The sequence below is a fragment of the Hetaerina americana genome, unplaced genomic scaffold (genome assembly GCF_022747635.1).
Source record: "Hetaerina americana unplaced genomic scaffold, ioHetAmer1.1.p SCAF_7, whole genome shotgun sequence".
NCBI classification, from domain to species: Eukaryota; Metazoa; Arthropoda; class Insecta; order Odonata; family Calopterygidae; genus Hetaerina; species Hetaerina americana.
The window spans coordinates 73,296,519-73,321,580 of NW_027287316.1; the positions used below are offsets into that span (position 1 = coordinate 73,296,519).

At 38.4% G+C, this 25,062-nt stretch overlaps 1 protein-coding gene across 1 annotated transcript in view; it reads right to left on the reverse strand.

Annotated features, from left to right (window-relative positions):
• LOC139696876 (potassium voltage-gated channel protein Shaw-like) overlaps positions 1 to 25,062 on the reverse strand; it is a 318,999-nt gene that overhangs the window by 238,315 nt on the left and 55,622 nt on the right. Inside the window, exon 2 of the mRNA XM_071595756.1 lies at positions 20 to 92. The gene's annotated coding sequence lies outside the window, so the exon portion shown is untranslated. The remainder of the gene's footprint in view (positions 1 to 19; positions 93 to 25,062) is intronic.

Consider the following 25,062-nt stretch of genomic DNA (forward strand, 5'->3'; position numbering starts at 1 on the left):
TTCATCTGCATCTACATACCACACTGCAAAGTTGTCACAACAGCGTGCTGGGTTGTGCTGGTCCGATGATGACACCAGGCACCGGCGAAGTTCTATATAAAACAGAAGAGAAGGTTTTTTTAAGTATATCGATTACTGGCATATTCACAAGAACTATGTAATTAATTATTATTTTCGACCGTAAATAGTTTTCTACAGGACGATCTGTGAAAAGTACGATTCATGTTTTGAAACCTTTAATACTTTTTCAGATCGTAAACACTTTTTCTCCCGCCATACTTCCGTCCTCCATTCCTCATAGTTCTATTCCCGTCATTGACTCCTAACCATTTCTTCCTCCTCATCATTGCACCTTTTTATTTCTGCCACAAATTACTCTATCTCTCTATCTCTCTCTCTCTCTCACTCAGTATCTTCTCCATTCAATTCCGTCTTCTTCCAATTTCCCTAAACACCACGCCTCCTTCTTCCCCATAGATATCCAGAGGTTTAATACTTTGTCCTGCCATTCCATTTACCTTCTTCCTTGCTTCTGCGTGCTCAATTCTCAATAGATTTCAATCCATTTGCATCCATTTTCCCACAATATCCGGTGAAGCATTTCACATCAATGTGTAACTTATCTAGGAAGAAATATCATCCTATTATTTAAGTAGATATTGCTTATTAACATTCATAAAATTAATTTTTCAGCGTAATATTTTGTATGAAAGGGAAAATAAGACGCTATAAAAATCGGCAATACTAATTCCCGGCTAACAAAGTATGAATAAATAGAAGCTTTGGCATATTTTATGGGAAAACGTAAGTAATTCGGACCAAATCCCCAAAATTCAGCCCAAGCAATTTTGTTTTTGGTTAATGACGGAAGTTATATAAACATTTTAAACCTATTTTTAAAGAATATTTGTAGTAATTAGCAAATAAAATAATAAATTATCTCCATATTTTTTTAGTTAATGAGAATGGTTTTCCTCTTTTCCAAAATGAAATAATAAATTAATGAACGCAGAGCATATTTTGTCAACACATGATCAAGACAGTACCAGATGTTCACAACATTTTTCGAAAAAAAAAACTTTATTAGCGATTTAAGATATTTATATTGAGGCGTATAAATCTAAATTGAGTTTTATTTGATGTAGCCACCTTTCCACTGATAGTAAAATTAATCTTAGCTTATTTTAAAATATAAATGGTAGCTATTTATGACAAAATAATGCAAGGCCGTACCTTTGAAACACTCGACATTGATTTTTCCTCCAATTTTTATCCTCCTCCACCACTCTTGCCTAGCATTTCTCTTCATTGGCTGTACGGCACGGTATGGTAAGTATCACTTTGTGTATTAGCATATATTCCAACCATCTTCCTTGTATCCCTCTTGAGTTTCTCTCTTTTGAGAGAAACCCAAGAGGGATACAAGGACTCAAGAGCAATACAATTCTCTTTCTCTTACCCTTATACACTTAACGCTTCTTCGTTTGTCTTTTTTCGTTCGTTTTACTTTCTCAATCCTTTTTCATCCCCAAGTCGTCAAGTAATAGTGTTCGTGAAGTAGCCGGCATGCATTAAGCCTTGAATAGGTAGAAAAATAAAGCTCTTTCTGGTTTCGTCTGAAGTTCGCTTTTTTTCTTTTTTGCCTGATGGGTATATTTTTTGCCAAAACTTGTTTTTACGTATTTGTGAGAGCTCGTAGAAATTCATTCAAGCGGACTAGATAACAGCATTAATGTTGAAAGTGTATCGGAGTTAGAATAACCGAATTTTCTTCTTTACTAGCGTAGAGTCCCAGAGACTTTTTTCCGTGATACTGCTGCCGTGAAAAAACCCTTCCCTGCTGCATATTTGGGAATGAGAACTTTATGAAAATGTATATAGGGTTTCAAATTGAGAAATACGTTTACAAAGGAGATATTTATGTCGGGTGCGAGAGGACCGATGGAAACGATTGATGTACTTTCCTATTCCACATCGAACTATGAGGAAGCCAAAGGGAAAAAAACCAGCGAAATGCGAAGATGAAAAGAGGGCAGTGAAAATAGCCGAGAGATCTCCATTTGAGTTACTTCTGGCGACATTCTTTTCTAATATTTATATCGTTCTAGTTACTATCTTGAACAATGTGACATGTATCAAATAATGTTATATTTGTGTGGAGATAATCATTTTTTAAAAGTGTACATCTATACAAATTTTAAGTAAATGTAAGTAATTTAAATACTTCTGCATTAATGTTTCGGATAAAAATAATGGTTTTTTGTGGTACTTGCGAGGAAAATTGTTGTATAGCATTTTCACGTTATTGGGGCGTCGTAGTTGAATATACGCGAATAGTAACCATATGCTCAAAGTAAAAAATATCGTGTAAATGTTATCCTTTTTAGTCTTAAGAAATTGCTCAGGTTTTTCCTTAGGGAGCTAAAATTCTGAATTACGTATCAAAGGAAAACTCCACTGCTTTCATTGTACTTCATTTCGCAAAATAGGGCAATTGCACATGTTTCCCTTGAAGTAGCTCGTTTAGCAGGGTCATTTGCTTTTGATATTTTAGCAAGCAGCGGAATTCTTTGGACAATTGCCGTAAATCATTGAGATCCTTTAAAACTCTCCCATATTAGTCCTTTAAAATGGATTCATCTTTTGCTTATCTCAATTTTTTTCATTTCTTTGCAAGCCACATTTTCATTCGATGTTGATATTAAACTGTGTAAAAAAATAAATACCAAATAAAAACTATATACTCCGTTTATCGTAATTTTCTAGGTAATCTAAGGTTAGTCAGTTTTCCTAATGAGTGACTTTAATATCTATTCCGCTATCCAAAATAAATGTGGATCTTTGTCTGTTATTATTATTGGTGTGTGGCAATTATCTTTTAGCTATGGACATTCATGTTAAGCTCTCATTGCGTTAGACATTTTGCTCACACTCATTCGTTCCTATTACTCCCGCCTCCTTGGGTCTAAATATCCTCGTAATGTTTCACTCGTCCCGACCCCAGCCAGTTGTGGATCGATTTTCATATTATATATACAATGAAATATGCGTAAAGCATAATTGTTACGTGGTGATGCTGGATGCTGCTTTCATGTTTGCGTTAAGTCATGCCACCTTGGGGTATAATTGAAATAAAATTAGGCATGATCCAAGAATCTCGCAGGATTATTCTGCCTTCCCCTTCATTAGCGAGAAAAAATACGATTAGCACGATCAGATGTGCTAAAGTTGCGAATGGATTCAAATTTATGCAAGTGCTCTACACTTCTCTCAAAAGTTTAACTCCTTCACCGGCAAGTTCACGCGACTTATTTAGGTCCTTTCCTTAAAATATTCACCTTTTCCATCCTCAATCTTCCTAAGTAACGGCAGTCAAGTAGTTATTTTCATTGCTGAGGGCATCAAAGAATCACAGAGGGATGTATGGAGCAAAGGTAATTTAGATGAAAGCTAAAAAAAATGTTACATAGATGAATGAAGGGCAAATTAAGCTCTTAAGTTAAGTAAAATAGAAATACTCCAGGATCTGGCCTGTATTTTTGGTGAAAAAGCATGTAACAGTACGGACTTGAGTGTAATCATGGAGATAGAAAAAGCAATTTCTTTCACGAAGAAGAGACTTGAAGATCGGCAGATAAAACTTTTAAGCTTTTACGTTGAGGTCAGAGGTAAAGAGTATATTATTCACCATTTTAATGCAGGTCGTTGTACAAAATGCGTTATGCATATCGCTTTATGAGAATGGGAAAGATTATATTTTAAGAGGTAATTCCAAGAAGCCATATAATGTGGTTGGATGAAATATTAGAAGATAACGGGATATTAAAGGCTGTTATAGACGAAGGAATTTTAATTAAACGGCGTAAAGGGATGGAGGGAATAGGAATTTTTGAGGCTAAGAAAGAATATGAAATTCGATGAGTTGATGAAAACAATAATTCAGCATCAAAGGGACTACATGTATCATTTAGTTTTAAAGAAGATGTCTGTAAAATTTTAGAGAGACCATCCAACACTTAACTATATCGCAGAATTTTAAAAAAAATAAGTATAGCCTTATCTTTCTCCTTCTCTTATCTCCTACCGAAATTTTTTCTCATTGGTTTATTAAATTGAGACTTTCCTTTTTCCATGTATTTTTATTTCTTTCAATACAGCTTTCTGTATTTAATTTTTCAGTAGAATCCCGTCCGTCCATAATCTCGCCTCCACTTTTCATTTTTTTTCTCCTATTATTTTCTTCGCACTCGTAAGATTAATATAAATGCTTGTATACCCTTAATTCTTCACTTTCCAAATGTTCTCGTACGTCTTAACCGGAAAAAATTGTGTTGGTGAATGTCATATAAATATGAAACGACTCCGCTACGTCAGATCTGAAACCTTATTATGTAAATCCGTCTCCAACCCTACGAAGTACCACTCTCAACTGAGCAGTCGGCCCCACATTATCCGTCGCCGTTCTCCTAACCCCGTGATTCGGGGAAGGGGGAGCGAAACAAAATGCTAGACCATTGCAATACTTTTCGAAAGTCTTGGAACTGCATTGCAAAGTGTGGACTGAGTGGCCAGCTAGAGTAAATCGGATCGGCGACGAAAACTTGGTCACCCACCCTACCCACCTCCCCGGAGAGCCTTCAGAAGTCACCCCAGTAGCAAACCCTCAATGGGACGTCCAAGTGGGAAAACGCCGACGGGTCCGTCACTGCGGTAAACCGTGAGTTCGAGTACTCCTCTCGGGCGACAAGCCTGTCCCTCCCCAGGTGTCTCCTCCCCGGAGCCTCAGCGGATTTACGAGGCCGCCCGCATCCCCTCAACCAAAACCGTGTCTGACGTGGGTCGAGTTTGGCAGCGCTGTCTCCTCTCCGCCCACGATGCAGTTCGTTAAAGGTTTAAGGGATGACTTCGAAGCACACCCACACGAAGGGGAGAAGGAAGGGGTTCGCTCCGGCTCCTCCGTCCACCACCCTCCCGCAAACCCCCAGAATGCTGAATGAGTGATGGCCGTTGGCTTTTCGAGAAGGAAAGAAGAGAGGGCGTACGATGGGGGAGGTGGGTAAGAAGCGTGTTGAGCTCAGCCCTCCAAATTTCATGTTCCCTCGCCCGTCTTTTCCGCACATCTCGGTACAGAGTAAGTAACCCACAGGTAAGACAAGGTAATACTGGATATAACTCATAGATAATTCTAACCGCCCTATTTTACGCTTAACGAATCCTGGGTATTTTCAAGTCTACATCTATGCAATACCCCACGAGTATTCATGAGGCTTTGCCGAGAGGTGTAAGGGCTAATTACATTCAATCATGAATGCGTACAAAAATACAAATATGATTATACTCCTAGAGTTGCCCAATTATAGACACAAAAATCTACACACATATAGAAAATAATAATGAGTGTGCTAGAGGACATTTTTAAACTTTGTTTTTTTTGAATTAAGACAATTAGAGTGCTTCCGTCTAGTTACATTCGTCTACCTAGGATACAACCAGCAAAACTTGTTAAAAGGGTGTTCAACCCCATTTAAAGAGACCAGGTTTGGGGAAAACGTTTGATATAAGCATGTAAGAATTCTAGACTTGAAAAATATTTATTATACTCAAACGCATAATAAATGACGTCTTGATTAACGAATTGAGCACGTTTGCTACATTTCTTCATTTTTAACTGTATTTGCGTGATACCTTCATAACTGTGACGGCGCTTAATATTGAAAGATGCCGGTATATATTTCATTTGTAAGAGGTTTTTTCTCAGCTTCTATATTTATTTTTCAGAATCTGGCATCAAACACAGGAACAAGGGTATATACTTTTGTGACTGAAAGTTTCCTAACCAGAACACGTGATGAAAACCTTCAGGGAGCACTGTTTAAACTTAATTTTAGTTTTCATGATTTTTAAGTTGCCGCACAAAAATATTATGCAATTTGAGTTGTGCTCCCTTTCAAATGAACAAATATGTGGCTATTCACGTGAAATATCTGTCATAACGAGTTTTGTATTCACCTTCACCTGGCAACTCAAAAATGGGTCAGGAACTTAAATTTCGAATCGACTACCTATTTTTTCTTAGGAGAGGGAACGTAAAAAACGATTTTTCGAAATTCTTCATTTTACACATACATATTCATCATTCGCATTCACCGTAATATAGAGAATAAATTCTCAAATTTCCATATTCGTCGGAGGGCTTACGTATAGACTGATAGATTTTGATATAAAAGAAAATATGAGGCTCTTCAAATGATTTCATTTGTCTCAGTTGACGCACAGGTATATCTTTTTATCAAATCTTGATGAAACGTATTTCTGAGAATAGAAATTACTCCGTAAGCTCATAGTAACTCATTCAAACCCACTGTATGGCTGCATTAAAGTTTAAAGTGTATCCAACTTGGCGAAATCGAATTGCCGTTACTTCCTTTCTAAGGTATGTTCGTAGTAGTTTTTTTCCCCTGTGAGGCTAATACGAAAGACCCTTTTCATGTGAAAAGGAAAATGTGAGAATGAGAATCTCATGAAAATGTCTGCAAGGCTTTCTCGGGAGAGATACGTCCACAGGGGTGATATTTATATCGGAGTTTCGGAGGACCAACGAAATCCGATTATGTGCCTTCGTATCCCAGCGTGACGGACGGGAAAGCTAAATGGAAAAAAACAGTGGAACGCGTCTATGAAAAGATGACGGCGGAATGGACAGGGGTATCTGGAAGGAAAGGGCTTCGCAAAATAAAATAAAAATATTTTAACATATTGGGAAAGCAACTTCAAAGAAGTAAAGCCGGATGAGCAAGGTCGTGACGGGGGAAGCGGTATAAGAATGATAAAATAGGCATAAGGATCCCATTTCTCCACGTGGCTTATTCCGTGATGCAGCTTACAAACGCCAGCATAAATGAGCACCCCCCCCTTTTTCCTCCTACTTTTTCGTACCACCAGCCGTCAAGGTCTGTCTGCATGTGAAGTCTCGGAAAGAGCAAAATAAAACCCTTTGAATGATTATGCTTTTTCAGTACGGAAGGACGGACGGCGGAAACCTTGAGTGCGGGTCGGAATGAAAGGTCACAGAGAGGGAGTGTAATTTTTATTACGATCCTCCGGGAAAAGAAACTTACAGCCATGCCTAATAAAAATATCCTTTAATGGACGTCTAATTTCAAGCGGTGTAAAACCTTTGTCATGTGCGCTGAGAGGAGTGGAAAAGGAATACAATGTGTCCTTGCCCCTGGAAAATCTTTCCGCTCCGCTTTTGCTCTCTTGACCCTCTTGATCACTTTAGGACTTTGAATGTGGGATTTAATGAGAATAACTCATGAAAATTATATTTCCAAGAATACGCACGTGAGACTCATAGAAACGACCACGTTACTCCGACTCCAACCATCAACGTCGTTTGATATGATTGTGACGACAATAAGGTTTGTCGTATTAATAATATTCCAACTGGAATTCCCGAAATATATTTTATTACTTCACCCACAGTAATTTTAATTTTCTAATTCATCATTAAAAGCAAATTAAAATGTTACATGAATTGATTAAAGGGACAAAAGTTAACTTTTTATCATTCGGCAAAATAAATAAGGCATTTTTTGTTATGAGAAACCCTCCTGTAGTAACAGACTAAACTTTGATACCGAAGACTTAATTGATCCACGAAAACATCATTAATTTAGAGCAAGCATTGAATATTTTGAAACTTTCTATAGATACCGAAGAGTCCTGCCGTATATTACTATATATTTTGATCGAAATGAAGAATTAAGGTTTTTTGGTGAGTTTTTTCTTTTATTTTCTTTCTAGAAAATAAAATTCCGTCGTTCGGAAATCAATGTTGCCTATGAATTTAATGCACCATTGCAGTCAAAACGGTTTTCCTTTTTTATAAAGTATTTCAATTTTCTGTTAAAATCATGCTTAGAAAAGAAATAGTTGACCGTAGGAAATCACGTCACAATTTAATTATACATTAGGGTGGACCAGTAAAGCGTCACCTTTTGTACATTTCCGATTTGTTTCCACCCCCCTACTTTTAGGCAAAGTGTGAAAATAAAATATTTCGTACCTACATGCATGCTTACTCTCTTTGCATGTGCAATCGATACTTAATATCTTTCTGCTCTGACAGCATATTAGATTGAATTTTGAACATAAATACAATTTCTGATGGACTAATCAAATGTATAATGATGTCCTGCGGCTATGGTATTTTCACTATGCCATGATGAATGCGTGGAGCAAATTTTAGTAGCGAGTATCAAGTTGCCTATGATACAATTAAGCTCATTCTTATATATTTATCGTCTAATATGTTATTTCACCTGAATATTGATAGTGAATTGCGAGTAATTACTATATTCATTTAATGATATCATGGCCTGGGTAGTTTATTCATATTTATATTCTAATTTTCTTATTTTAATCAATTAAGTAATTCCCATTTATTTTTTAACTTCTCTCCTTCTTACATCCAACGAGGTACCCGCATTTGATTTTCATTAATTCGTTAACCCATACCTTCCCTCTGCACTATCATTTTTCCTCGAGATCAACTTTTTAGGCCAGGTTTAGTATAATCCGGGATTTTGTCCACAAAGTTGAATGCTTTGGAACATTTTCTTTAGTTTGACTTCATTTCATTTTTTTCCCAACGGAGGAAGGCTTATTTTTTACACCACCCAAATGACCCATTTATATTTATCTCTTTGTGGCGCTAATTACTGCAAGAGCCGGAGGGAGAATCTTCTGAGAAAGCGCTGAAAATTTCTATAATCTTCCCCTTACTTCTTCCCTTCGATCCTCCCAAAGTGTATTTCAAGTTTAAAGTTACATCGGTGCTCTCTTTTCTACCCTCTCTATGTGCTCGCACGTAATAATTGCTTCAAAGAAATTCATGCGATTGGATGTTGATAAATTATAATTAAAACATTTTGGGTGTAGAAGAAAAACATAGAAAGCTTCAGATACGTAAATTTGGGTGATAATTGAATTTTCACTCACGTGATTCCTCGTAATACGCGAGTTTTTAAAAATAAAATTGCGTACCTAATGTTTTCGGGAACTGTGAAAATATTTTCCTTGTCACCCGTCCCTTGATTCGACTTTCCGTTCCCGTCTTCTCCGTAGGGAATTTCTCCGTTCCTCGCATTTCTAATTAACAGATTGCATGCATTTTTTGTGGCTCCGCACGAAGATGTGAGATACACCATGCGTGGCTCCCGGGGTGAAGCGGAAGGGAGAAATCCGCCCACTTATATGAGTTTCCAGTCATTTCTCAACCCCTGCCTCCCCTTATCGCCCCACCCCTTACTCTAACTTTACCCCCCTCCAACCCCAACGACCACTTTCTGCTCATGGGTTTAACTCTTGCACCCAAGGATTCTTCATCCCTGAGCGCGCGTTCGCGGTAAGAATGCCTGCCTACCCCGACCACCACCATCCACTCTTCCCCAACTATGCGGGAACAGTTGTGAAATCCGGTAACTCTAAAAAGAACTTATTTTGCGTCACTTTGCGAGCGTGCTACTCACGTGGTATCACGTTCTTAACACGTGGGCAATAAAGAGGAGTGGAATGACGAGGATTTGTTGACAACTCGTTTTCATCAACTCTGCAGTTTATTTCGGGTACAGTTCGGACATATTCACTGAAATTGAGTTGATATTTTCATCAAAGACTAATATTCTGGAGACTTTTATATTCACTGCCGAATTTTGGTGCGTGTGCAAGTTAAAAATCAGTGTCATCCGATGCAGGATTCGCGACCCGAAAGGTTTCGTAAATTAGGTAAAAAGTTATATAAGGCTAATGATATAAAAAATAAGCATCCATATGCATTTCCTACGTGTTTCCTTTGTTCTCACAAATTCACCAAATGCTGAAAAATTTTAGTTGATAAGTTAAAAAAACGAACAAATCATTACCAAACTGGTAATTTCGAGATATTTTTAGCAGTGTATTTCTTTACTCGAAGAAAATGTCACAAAATATGGTTCTTAAATTTGATATCATCCTTAAAAACCATTCGGCAAATAATTTTTCGAGTTCAACGATATAGTCCCAGATATAAAAATAATTTATTCAGGAAAATTTTAAAATATTCGTTTCAAAACACATCGTCTCCATCAGATTCAAATCCAGAAATTTTTTATGCGCAGGGTTACTCATATTCGCACCGCGTTCAAACATAAGTTGTGCTCTTTGCCCGCTTATTAAATTCCGAGACGAGAAGCATTCATCATTCCGCTGGGTGCTAGAAGTGCTAAGAAAGGGTCTCTGCCCGTGTTTAAATTGAAAGCAACACAGCCAAAAGACATCAGATGCAGCCAGAGAATCTCAGCATCCCTCACTATTAAGTTTTAAACAAATTTGCAATTTAAATATGAAGATTGTTTACAGCTACGCTGTAACCCTCTCTCTTAGACTTGATTTTAAATTAATTCGCTAATGGAAATGAATATTCATAAGTCGTGTATATTACTCCGAAGTACCTTTTAAGTGAATATCTTCTCTAATGATAAAAACTGAGGATTACTGAACGATTTCAACTCTATGGATTGAAAATCTCGGGTGTTCTGGAGGGTTAGAAGCCTCTTGATTCTCGAAGAGAGAAGACGAGGCTTAGACTTTTAGAAAGGTGCAGAACGCCTCAGTTTTCTTGTGACATAGACGGAGTGATTACGGCACGAAATTATATTTACAGTTTCGAGCACTGAGATAAAATAAGATAGAGATTTAGTTAGAGCATATTCAAGTACTGCTTCCATCTCAATCTGCAATACGTAATGGTTTAGAAACCAAACTAAATGGCTAGGACTTTCCTACGCTCGACACACAATCAAAAAAAATCAACCGCAAGCACCCGAATACATTAGCGCAAAGATTGAAAGTTAATAATTTTTTCAAACACAACATTTATTTAATGATGAATATAGAAATCTATGTTTGTATGTCCATAGTGTTTTCGTACGTTATCTAATGTATACTCAAATACATGTATGAACTGATATTTCTGCATGTATAGCTATTGAGACCCCTGCCACACGCTCTTTCGGAGTATTGTACAGATGTCGAAAACTCACTGTGATATATGTGACGTAAGTATTAAGTACATATGCATCTACAAAGTATTCCGCAAGCTTTCTCTTAGGGGCAAGTCTTGCCGGCTCTCTTTGAGGATCAAGATTTTCCCAGCTTAAATTCCTCCACCATACCCGTGATCCTTACTCGCCTATCGTACCAGTTTGTAAAAATCCTCGCGAATTTTCTCTAAATCATATTTAATTATATAAATAACTTTTTCTCCTTTGGCTCCCAAATACTTGCCGCATACTATATTTCTTGTCTAAATAAAGCGAAGTAACATCTCTCCCACTTTTTTCATTCCATTTTTTTATTTTTTATTATTGCCAATCTGAAAACTAAGTTTCGGCCATTTACATCGGATTATAAATATGCAATAACATTGTTATATAACAAGAAGAGTTCGGGGCTCTATAACACTTCCCTGCAAAAAGGTCCGTATCAAGCCTATGCAACACTTTCATAAAGGATTTTCTTATATGCTACATTAGATTTGTAAAAGCGTTACCTTTTAGCGTGTATTACTAGGCGTTGTATAAAACGATCAAATGCACTAGCATTTTATTATTATTTTAATTTTCTTTATTTTTAATTTTAATTTATTATCATTATTTTAATTACGTATCTCTTACCTTGTAATGTGTAATATAAATAAAATGTGAAGCACAGCATATCTGTACCCATTCTCACCAACTTTATTCTCATAGGAAAAATTATTTATAGTCCATATGGATGACTTTCTGCTTATTTTTAAAGAAAATGCGTATGAATGGGATATAATTTCTTTCATGGTGGAAGTTCAAAACTTGTAAGTTAAAAACCCATAATCTCTATTGTGAAACTCCATTCGGTATGTAGTTCCAAGAAAATGAATGCTTATTTCCAAGATATTACGTTACTCCGAGAATCTGAACTAATTATTTTTTCGTTCCGCTATAAGCCCGAAAGTAATCTACAGGGAGGAAGCATATTCAAAAGTGGATTTCCCAAACTTCATCAGCTCTCGATGGAACGCGCAAATGATTCAATTACAATTTAGATGAAAATAATTGCCGTTCCATCCATTTAAAGAAAGAAGTTGATTTTTTTTACTTAGAGCCAAAACTGAGCGAAACAAATCGGGGAAAACAAAACATTTTTTTTTCTTCCCCCTGATGACGAAATCCACGGTGATAAATTCGAGGACGAATTTATCAGAACTGCGATCAGTCTCCACGAGAGCGTCTCACATTTGAATGAAATTCTTTTCTCCCGGCTTTGATACTCGAAAGAAAATTGTATATGATACACAATTTATTATGGGCACACAAGGCATGCGCACTCTCGACACACACTCGAGCATTCAGGCTGCCAGCGAGAAAGTTTCGGCTGCGAAGAGAGAGCTGGAAATTCAGACTTCGGTAATTACGTATTGATCTCAACGTAATCTGTCACTTTCAGCCTTGGCTGGAAACTTCGGTATCCTCCATTTTCCCCTCCCCAATCCTTCTTCCTTCCTCTCTTTTCACCTCTCTCTCTTTCTTCTCCTTTTCTCCTCTGTCCTTCTTTTATATAAAGTCTTTTCTTTCCCGTTTCCTTCCGCTTCTGTCTCACGAGAACCCGCCGCCGAGTTGAGCAAGTCTGTCCCCTCATCTTGAATCCACCCCTGTTAAGTTTTCCCCGTTTTTTTCCACTCCGGACGCACGAAAATATAAGGGGAACGGTGATCAGCAGCGAAACGTTGTACATATGTATATAAAAGTCTACGTTGTCTGTGAACATTCAATGTCGGGCTGTCTTGAAAAAAATATAACGCCGAATCACGCAACTAACTCTCACGTAAAATACATCCATGCGTCACGTCTATCTCTATGAAACTAGGTTACCCAAGGGGGAGGGGACTCTCTTTGAAGTGCATGGAAGGTTCCATTTATAGCAGCACTGGCAGGTGATATACTTGTTTATTAGGGTGTAAAGGAAAAATGGAAAGTTTCAGTTCCCTTGAATATATATTGTGATATATTGAGGAGTCAGCGAAATAAAAAATAGTTTTATCTTAGTTTTGAATGTCTCTCAACATATCGGAGACCTGAATAAAGTTATATCACGAGGGTAATTTGAAAAGTTCTCCAAATGGAATAGAAATAAACGGCTTACTCAGGGAAACTTTTTTTATATTTCAATGTAGCCTCCCTGTACACTACATGTAACACTGTTGGTCCAGCGACGTTACTATGTCTCCATCACATCTCGAAAATTAGATTCCTTCATGCCTGCAAAATACCCGTCTACTTCGGCTGTTACTTCTTTGTTTGAAGAAAATCTCCGTCCACCGAGGAAAAGTTTGAGCTTTGGGAAGAGATTTAAATCTGATGGAGCCAAATCAGGGAAAGAAGGCGGGTTTGGCAAAAATTCGTGTCAAAGTTCACGTATTTTTGCCACGGCAACGACACTAGTGTAGACGTGAATTTTCTTGACGAAATGTGACTTTCTTCCTTGCCAAACCTGGACTTTTTTATCTATCTTTGGCTGTCGTTGGTTCAGGAGGTTAGCGTAGTATTTTCCAATAAATGTTTGACCAGTGGGAAGATAATCTACTTGTATCACCAGAATCCCTTTCGCATCCCAGAAAACTGAATCCATCACCTTTCCGCCCGACCGTATTTCCTTTGCACTCTTTGGTGGTGGGAAATGAACAGTTTCCATTGCTTTGACTGCTATTTTTTCTCTGGGGTATAGCAGTGGACCCAATTTTTATTTGTAGCCACACACCAGTGCAACGAATCGTAAGTTATGCACTCGCACTATTGAAGTTTCTCTGGGGATTTCCAATTGGAATTTACACTTCGCCCAAAGGATTAGTTTGATAAGACATTTACGGTTTTATCAAAATTGATTCTCAAAAGAGTATTTAAGAATCATGCAACTGCAATACGAGTGTCGACTCTTTCTTCGTATACTTTTTAATGCCTCCCCAATCTACGTAAGTTACAAGTCTCCACAAGATAAACGAGAGTGTAATTTTTGCATGAATCCTCTCGCCAACCTTAATCGAAATGGGCGTTGCCAACATGTCCCGTTTATTTTGAAATCCATCTAACGTGTTTTGAAAAAGGTTTCGCGGACGTGAGCTTTCATTAGTACTATGCCCTTCGTCATCCCATTGAAAACATGCTGAATGTGAGGACTTGGGTGGGCTTATTTCGCTCGGATGAAGCCGTTTCCCCCATCCGCGTGTCATTCTTCCTCTCCCCAACCCCAAGCAATTCCTTTTTCACTAACTATCCCTCCCTCTCACACATACACACTTTCTCTCTCCCTCTCCTCTCTCTCTCTCTCTCTCTCTCTCTCTCTCTTTACCTGCCCCGCTCTTCACTCTCCCTGATGCCCTTCATACCGATGTTCCTCCGATCTTCCCCCTCCGCACCGCTTCCGCATTTCCCTACCTGCTTTCAACACCCCTCCCCTCAACCTCCCCCCACGGTCCCTCTCTCATCACCTCACTCACCCTACCCACAAGAACCTTTCAACGAGTTTTCCTCCATCGACCTCCCTCACCCTCACCACCACCTCACCCTCCTTTCATCCCCTACGTCACTCGGAACGTGGCATCCGCTAATCCAAGACCCCTCATACACTTCCCACACATTTTCCCCTCTAAATAATGCGTGTGTTGAGAAGGAGGGATTGTCACCGGGTTTAAGGTGGTGTAGCCAGAGGCGGGAGAGAGAGAGTCCCCCTTCTCTCTCTCCTCCAGTCTCCGTTTCAAACGACGGCACCAAGTTAATGTTGTCAAGTAATGCAAGCAAGTTACGCAGTCGCGACACCTGCGGAGAAATTAATTTTGCGAGGAGAGCAAGTCTCCATCGGTAGGGGGTTGCTTTCCCCACTTACGCATAGCTCTGGTGCTAAGCGCTGGCTCGGCAGGCGTGCGAAGCAGTGTTGGGTTCGGCCAACGAGACAGTGCATATTAAAATAACTTCACATTCATGCCACCTTAATATTACCCGAAGAGGCTTTTCATGGCTATCAATTAAAATATAACTAAAATCAATTTACATACATTAGGTGAGATATATTGATTTAAATACATTTTATCACAAGATCATGTATTATTGTCATGCCTTGGTAGCAGGTTAGTCGGAACTAACATTTCACAAATGTAAACAATATGGTGGGAAGATTAAAATGTTCTCTCATCTTGGCCCGATAAATATCTGTTAAATTATTTTCTTATTTTTGACAGCGAAATTGGTTCTCAATTATAATTTTCGAAGCAACCTTTTTAAGATGCCAGGAACTACCTCCTTAACGATTGCATTGGCTAATTATAATGCAAAAGTCATTTCTTTCGCCGGATTATTTTCGAGAAAATCTAAAAATGTTAGGGTTCAAGAATATACTTTGAAAAAATTCACAGTCTATCTTCGCGATTGGTAATATAACATATTCAGGATATTTCCCTTTGCCGATTCACGAATTTTGGAAGTCTTTATGCAAATTCTGTTTCCTCTGCAATGACCCCTACGAACATTCCTTTCCCTTTTAATGTGAATGGATATGCTAACTGTAGACAAAATAATCTTCATATTTTTTAAGGTAAATGATAAAAAGGCTGTACCATTTTTCAGAATGTTTCAATTACAAATTTCGCGACGGTGTAATTCACATCAAATCGATACGAGGTGAACGCTTCGTCTAGCCGAATTGAGTTCAAGGCCTTAGGATTCTTGAATGTGAAGCAAAAAATATTTGCCTTTCCAACTAGGCGATAAGACTGAATTCATTATCAACGGCTTAGTGGAGTCTTTCCTCAGTCCCCTCCACAGGGAAGTCAGAATGAAGTTCTAAGCCTTGATATTAGCTCTGTATCCCAACCATCTTACGCGGCAGTGGTATTCCCCCACTCTCTCCCCTCCTGACCCCGTGGGGTATTAAGAGCATCCGGTGGGCCATCGTCGCTCCTCCAGAATGAATGTAAAAGGTGTCACACATAAAAACTGCAATGCGGTAGGCGAGAGCTTTTAATTAGATGCCCTCTTTAGGCATATAAGAAAACGAATGGTCATCTTTAAGCCAGCGATCAAGAAAAGGTTCACCTCTTACGTTTTAAGAACTCATGTCGTTAGCTTTTATGCCTGGGTGAGACATCCTCAGGAAATTGTGACGATTCTGTTTTAATACTACGAATGCTCTGTTTACATTTTATCCAGAAGATGTCTAATTAAGTTCAACCTTTAGCATTAAATCGTTTTCGAGCAAGGCAGGTCATTAGGAATTGAATAGACTCAGGCTTGATTTCCAAGAACTAAATCGTACAAGTAGTGATACATGCTCAACGTGCTCATGATCATAATTTACGTCATAAAGATGTATACTCAGGCGAGATTTGAACCTCACCTCACGACGGTTAAAGCAAATGTTATCTAGGAAGGGGTGTTGGTAAAGTACTCGACAGCTGATCGAATACTCTCGATTCGATTCCCGGTGTGTTTAGACACATCTAGTCTCACCTAATCTATGATCATTTTTTTGGATACGAAATTATCTTGAGAAACCGCAGTCGGAACGATAAAACGAAGTGGCTCCCCCAACTCCGAAGATGAATTTCACTCGCCGCAGACCTTAGTGCTAAGACATATCTACCCTCTCATAAAAGGTAAGCTTTGAATTGATTCCTTTCCTTTGGGGTGATTTTGCTTTCATTTTCCTTCGATATCCATCGTAGCCCAATTACGTCATTTACACAGAAATGAGGATTCCAGAAGATTCTGGGTAATTATCTAGCGATGTAGATTAAACATCGATGTAGTGTAAAATATGAGGGTTTTGAATGAGAAAATTAAAATTAAAAGTATTGGAGTCTTCGAATAAAATAAAAATTAAACAAGACGTATATTATAGAATAGGTGGGAGCGAGTTGAAAATGGGAGGGGAACTATTAGATATGCGTAGATTCAGAGCTAGTAACAGAGACATATACTATTACGATTTCACACTGAATAAAGTTTTATTTGCGACTATCATCATTTTCAAATGAAGTTGGTGATGTAGTAAATGGAAAATAGTCGGAAAAAACATTTATTAATTGGAAAATTGTAACAGTTTTTGTCTCTGTTATTATGGAACAGGTCCACCACATCACACTTGAATCTGTACAGGCCTGTAACTGCCGAAAGAGTTTCTACGTAATACTAAGCGGTAGTAAAAGGCAAGTAAAGATACTCTATACCATCATGAACGGCTTCCATTCATCCGTAGTGATGAGAATAGGAAAACAAATGATTAACGTCTTAACATATTAAGTTAGCCGTTAGTATAGACTCATTTTTAAAATTAACCTTTATACTTGCATTAAATTGTATGATTCAAGTATAACGTAAACATATAGCCTCATTACTATGAGCAATGCACTTTTTAGATTTTTTAATGAAAAATTTGCTTCTTGAATTTTGAAAAGTATAGTGAATAAAAATAGGATAAATATGCCTTAATATCTAGAATTAATTAACATATTAAGTGGGTTACAATATTTTATCTCATTTATAACACAGAATTAGATTAAATGTATCGCATAGATATCAATCTTGTATTTTTGCACTCGATATTAAAGATATTATCCATCCCTACAATCACGTCGACAGGTGGTACATTTTCACAAATTAAAAGAGAGAGAGAGACTGCCGAAAGGATAGATTCAAACATTCGTTTTCCCCGCGCACTATTCGCAACAACAGCACAAAGGGGAAACAGTGAGATGGAAATGGTTAGGCACTGGCAAAAATGGCCAGGACGTACGAGGTGCATTCCCCCTCAACTCATTCCGTCTCTGGCGTCCTAATGCTTCCCCCCGACCGCCAAGTGCCCTTAGGTTGGGCGGCGGGGTGTCGTGTTCATAAAGTTGTTGAGCTAATGTTTTTGAGAAATTGCTGTACTGCATGAGTAGAATGCTACTTGATATTTAGTGACTGCGTTCCATGTGAGACCGCCCTTTTTAATAGGGTAAATTATTTTCTTCTTAGCGTATTACGTTGAGTAGTTAATAACAGTATTACAGTCGTAATATGCATAACTGATGTTTCATGAATGGTGTTCGGTCGCCCTCCTTCCACGCACCCTCTCGGTAGATTGTGGGGTGGTTGTCATGTGTATGAGGAAGCAGTGGAGTAGGAGTGGAGTTGCTGGTGACCTAGCATCCCCTGCCACACGTCCTTGATACGGCTGGCTGCGTAGTGTACGTATAGATGTACATGTGTTAAGCTAGAACAGATATAATACATGGATATTACGCTCACATCTAAAGGCACATGTGGTTGTGGTTCGTAGAGAATGTCAGAAGAGTTATAGGGGTCAGTCAAAGAATCTAGGTTTAATTAGATAATTTGTAGGAAAATGTCATGAAAGAGAGTAAATAAAGGAGTGCATGAAAGAGCGAGGCAAATTGCTACTTTACCTTAGCTCGGTTACATTAGGAATACGTGACAAGTATTTGGGATCCATGTTGGAACATGTTGAGGAATTTGAAATAATTCTGAAAAAATCTGCCATATCTCTTAAAAATAGCTATGAGAAACGAGTAAGCGTGACGGGTAATTAGTAGGAATTAGACTGAAATACTTATTAACATAAATTTAGAAAGAGAGCACGCAAAACTAAGAATACTGAGAGGTACAGAGCAACGTAATTTACTAGTAACACCTTCAGAATTATTATGGCCCCACATTGCATTGGCAGATTAGACCACCAGGATAAAATAAGAGGGATATATATCGTTACAGTCTGATTCAAGTACTAGTTCTTTTCTGGATTAATGCATGACGAATAAAACATTTTCTGGCGTCACTTGGTGGGAATTCTTCATATTGAAATTAAATTTAAAACACTTTGCTTTTCCACATGTTATACCACAACGAAACCTAGGTCGTAAATAAAAGTGTTTTATGTGGAAAAGCGAAATGTTTCAAATTTAATTTCAATTTAATGCATGACCATAATCAGACTTAACCACTTTTTACTTCTCAATTCAAAAATCAACTTTTAAAATCTTTACTCAAGCACACCCATCACATTATGATGCAGTCATTTACTGTTACAGTTAGGAGGTGAACATGTTCATGTACGTGCTAATACAAATTTATACTTTAGTACGTGCAAGTGAATATTTATTAATGAAATCCAATGTCAAAACCCCCCACCCCCCGTTCTTCCTGCGGGGCATCGTGCTAATATCGATGAAATACGAGACATTTACATTGGAATTCCTACGGTTAGCACTTTCATACTAGTAGCTCTGCCAACAAACGTGATCGTGCAGGTGTTGACAAATTTTGCGCATTCACAACAAGGGAAAACATGAAGAATTCACACCAACTAGGCAAACATTCATTAAAATTTTCTCTTAAAGGACCCGGTCGAAAAATAGAGCGGAATTTCAATATCTCTCACCTTACTAATTTTCCGTGACTCCGTCCTCGTTCCCTTTCTCATCCTGATGGATGTGCGTTCCCAGCTGCTTTCTTCGTGATCTCATAGTGATTTCGAGGAGGGATATTAATCATAGTCGTATGAAAAGAAGAGAGCCTAATCCTCTTGACCTCGCGGTGCCTCGAGCTTCCTCGGAAAGCGGCACGGAACCTATCTCACCTTCCCTCCCTAACGATCTCCGCCCCTCACCTAACTCGCCTCTTGGCCTCCCCGTTGCCATCTCTCCCTCCCACAATGCAATGCTTCCCGTTGGTTCCGTTTGTATGTTTCCTTGCCTTCTCCGCCTCGAAGCCCTCACCTGCCCTCTCTCCGCGGCCGCCCTTACCGCACCATTTTTCCTTTCCATCTCCCATTCTCCCCTCCTCCCCCTCCTCCTCTGCCACCGCCACCCCCCGACCTCACCACCTAACTGGCGGACAGACCGCGAGAAGATTAACGAGTTCCTTTTGCCGCGCGTCTTCTTTCTCATTTTTTTATTTCTTAATTGCACGTCTTCCCCACTTCTTTTCTCTCCTCACAATCCCATATCTATTTTTTCCTCCCCTCCTCACTCAGTTTCTCTTTCTCTATTTCCCCCCTCCCTCTTCCCCACCCTTCCTTGTCTCCCTCATCCCCGTTGCCTAGTCCTCTCTCCCATACTTTCTTTCTTTCTACTACCTGTCTTTCGTTCTCACACAACTGCCGGAGTCACATTACTGCTCTCGCATCCGGCAGTAGAAATCTTAACGGAGACAGGCTCGAGTGGCGCGTCGTGAAAGAGGACGCTCAAGTGTTTTAAATTACTGCATTTGAGGAGTAGAGTTGCCTTTTCAAATCCAGTTCCCTGCATAGCGTGAGACTACGAATGATCGATATGCTCATTGTCCTTGAATATATGTCTTTAATTTAGCGTCTTCATTTGACTGAATGGATTCGTTTACATTGCCCATTTTGACCCAAACCTATATACCTATATAAATTTTGAAAGATTCTGTCACAAGACTATACCAGTTTAACTAAACAGAGAATAATTGACGTGTAATTCCCGAAAGTACACAGTTATGAATATATAGAATGTGATACACTTGGTTTATCCTCAGTTGAACCTAATCTTTTAGATATTTTTGATTTTACTAACTCAATATTTATTTACAAAATATTAGAATTTCCTCTATTATCATCGCTTTAATATTCGCATTATCTGGCAACGCCTTGAGTAAACGTGTCTACGATGTGAGCAGAGTGAAACGGAGATGTTGAAAAAGTAAAAGTCATCATTATAAGCCATCATTCTTTCATGTGACGCAGGTGTTATCCTACAAAAAAATGACAACGCAAAGCGATACAACCCCATGCCCATTTGGAATTCAAATTTAAATAGCAGGAAAATCTATGAAAAATTATAAAAAAATCATACCGTAGAATTACTGGGGTTTAGGTTCACATTAAGAAAGTACTTACTTAAAATTTACTCTAGTAATTGTTTACTGCTTTAGATCATTGACAAATTATGGATAATATTTACGGGTGATATCGCTTTTTTATGATTTTGAGTCCTCTTCTTATTGCTGATATAGTTTCTGATACCGGGAAATCTCTCCACCTCAAGAATAAATTAGATATTAGCCATGTATTAGCGGTCTTTTTTCTTGACAATTACTATCTGTGTCTCTAAATACAGACATGAAATTAAATGAATTAGTAGTATTCAACTTTAAAGTAAGAAATTCCCATCTTAAGGCATTAACTCTCTGAAAATGACTGAAAAACACATTGCACTTCCATGCGTAAATGCTAATAATGATAAGTGTACTTCTAATTTGTATCTGAAGTAAAGTTATAGGTCTAAGTTCACTAAATATTACTGCAGTAAAACACTTTGTGTTATCATACCTTCAATAGGTTGTAGTCATTTGAATCGATCATTTAAATCCATTTGTAAATTAATATTGGAACGGAATGGCGAAACTACGAGGGTCATCCGGAAAGTAGTACCCGTTCGTGAAATAAAGACACAAAATTAAATATTAACAAACATAAAAAAATTTAGTTGAAAGAGGATACTTTAAACTACTTCTCAACATAATCTCCAAGCAAATTAAGGCATTTGTCATAACGTGTGACAAGTTTCTGTATTCCTGCTGCATAGTCCTTCGCCGCCAGCTCATTGAGATACGCGAGGGACCCATCTTGCACAAATTTTTGCATAATGCAGATGGTGTTTAACAATTTCATGAACAATTGTTCGAGAAACATTGGGAAAATGCTCACAGATGTCATCAATTGTGACGCGCCGATCGTTCCTCACGAATTCGTCAACTGAGCTCACCAGTTGGTCTGTAATGACAGACGGTCTCTCCGAACGCTCATCGTCGTGTGTGTTCCCCCTCCCCATGTTGAAGTTGCGACACCACCGCCGAACAGACGACTCGTCCATTACATTGTCTCCATACACCTCCTTTAATTGGCGATGAATATCACATGGGCGAACGTTTCTTGCATTGAGGAATTTAATCACTGCCCTCACTTCACAACTGGCGGCGTTCTCAATTTTTTTAAACATTGTAAACAATCACAGAAACAACACAGGCAATGCTAGCGTCACGCAACTTGGCTCAGAGAAGGCAGACAAGCCACTGAAGCTATCTGACCTCGTCCAGCGGCTACTCGCGTCGTCAGCACTTCATGCGGCACGAACGGGTACTACTTTCCGGATGACCCTCGTATATCCATTATATGTGTTTATTTTTTCGAATAATGTGTTTCCCAATAGTTTAAAAAACCAAATGGAAGTTAATAATTATTCTGAATAATAAGAGTAGTCGAAAAACTTCGGAAGCTAGTCCCCATTAAATAAACTTGAATGTCATTATGTATGTGAAACCGTCATTCACTCATTGATAGAAGATTTTATTCGCATTTTAGATTGGTTTTTGGAAGACCCGAAATGACTATTGTCTTTTCTCTATCGCGAGAGCTTCATTTTGTTTCCTATAAGTGATTTACTTCTTCATCTCTTCGTAACTTTTTCCTTCCCTCACTACGTACGAAACTCTTCCTTCTTCTCTCCCTCATACATGACATTCTTCGTTCTCGTATTACGCCCGTCAATTTCCTACTACCACCATTTAATATTTCCTCCACCCACTTTCCCGCCTTTTTCCTATTTTTCCCAAGAAACTTCCTCCTTTCGTCCACCATACTTAAAATTTAAGCATTTCTTTTGACACCACTAAAGCTCATTGAAATATTCAAACATTTAAATTGTTCAAAAATAGTAAATAACTATAACTTTGTCGATTTTCATTCGTATCCATTTGTTACAATGCTTGCACTGGACCGTCAATTCCTTCATGCGAGTTTAACTCTTGGGTCGGTAGTACAAAACTCATCTTCGACCTGAGTATTTCGTAGATTAATTTTTAATGTGATTTGATCCCAGCTGTCGATTAAAATCTTATAAACTTATCATATCCACTAGTTTTCTATCGCACTTGGGTTCCGTTGAAAAATTCTATCCCCCTTCCAAATTAGAAAACAATTGCCCATTATTAATAGACTGTCGCCATTGCACATTTCTCCGAAAATATTCCAAGTCATTTGAATGCAATTGTGGCAATGCGTCCACGCAAGAACCGTTAACCCTTTGCTGTTCTAATCTAAGGTAAATTTATTCAGGGCACCGGATGGTAAGTACACGGCGACCGGTAGAACCTAAATAATTGCGGCACATGGCCTTGAAGGTCTTATTGGCTGCTGGGTGTACTGCCCCTCCAAGTTTGCGGTCCAGACCCATTCGGTGGCGAGGCCGTTCATTTCGCATCTGTTTTCTGTGGCGGGTGGACGAAATGTCTCGCAAAACGAGGGACTTGATGAAGAATGTAAATTAAATCAAATCGAAATAAATATTCATGTTAAAATTTTACGCTGGGTTCTAATAGGAAGGTATAGAAGTGAAGTTGGGAAAATGGGCGTTGAAATGTGTTTTCTTTGCTTTCCCATTTCCGTTCTTTCCGTGAAATCATCCACAATATCAATCGTCATAATAGTGCCGGAGTGTGGTATTATAGCTAGAACGACGTCTTTTCTGCGAATTTCACGTTTGCTTTAAACTTAAATGTGTACGGCTCAAACCCACTGTTTTTTGTGTTAATCATAGGTTGTGTGTGATGTTTTTGCTCGTGAGTTTTGTTCTTTTGAAATAGGTCCTCGTAGTTAGAGTTTTGTGTCATGGTATGTTCTTTCCCAAGACTGAACCTCTTCATTTGCAAGTTTTATCGCAAATTTTGTAACTGTAATTTTGTATGTGCCTCCCCCCCCCCCCTCCGTCTCTCTCCTTTTTCAGGGGTTCCTGAAAGAAGGGACTATTTGTTCTCAATTTCGCCAAAATAAAGATCTCTCTCTATATCTATCTCTCTCTCTAACTCTTGTATGCATATGTGTATGTATGTGTGTGTATGTGTATGTATGTGTATGTGTGTGTGTATTGTGTGTATGTACTTTTTTCTTTTCGATGTACAAATCTGTGCTAAATAGTTTAATGCCTAGTATAATATGTATACGACGATGGGTTAAATGGAAGAAGGGACCATTTGGTCTCAATTTCGCCCAAATAAAGACCTCTATCAATCTGTCTATCTCTATCAATCAATTTGTCTAAATTCTTTCCTTGTTCCGATGAAAATAGATATATTTCCATTGATTTAAAATTTTCTTTCAGTTGTGCTGACTAATCAGCGTATTAAATGTCATCATTGGCATCAATTTTTTAAGCTATGTGTTAATTACTTCCAACAAAAGACTTATGCATTTCTTATCGCTCTTGTTGGAGCATTTTTTCCGGTGTTATCTCATGGATGGTACCTATTACCCCCACACTTATAATAATTTCCTAGCCCCTAGTTGGGAGCATCATTCAAAATACTTATTAATTTTACTTTACTAGCCGACTCATGGACCGTGGTAGATGTTTTGATAACTGTTCTTGATTGTTTAACCGTAGATTAGGGTACACAAAGGGTAACCTTTTATAATCATCGGATAGAACGGTTCATTTTTTCATATGTTTGTTCCTTCCTATGTTATGGATATCTACAACTAAAAGCGTAATTTTTACACTCTATTGATAGGTCTTTAAAATGTTTTTTTTTCTCCTTAGCCATTGTCATTTTTTGTGATCGGTGACTAATGCTACATAATCTAGCAAAATCATGCAAATTAGAGGGCAAGGGTAGTAAAAGATTTCCAAACTTGTCAAAAAATCTATCTTCCTCTGTCATTCATGATTTTCCACTCGTTTTCTGCCTTTCTATCTGTCTGCCTCACTCTGCCTTTCATTCTTTATTTCTCTCCCAACCCCATCCCCCTGAGAGGTTTCCAATTTAGGGGGCCCCAGAGTGATCGCGCTGGACTCACAGAAATCGCTCGAAGGCGAGACTCGAGGGGTCGTTTGTAAACCCACGTCAGGGAAGCAATTAGAAGTCTGACAACGAATGCTTCCCAACCCCCCCCCCCTCCTCTCACTCAAAAGATGGC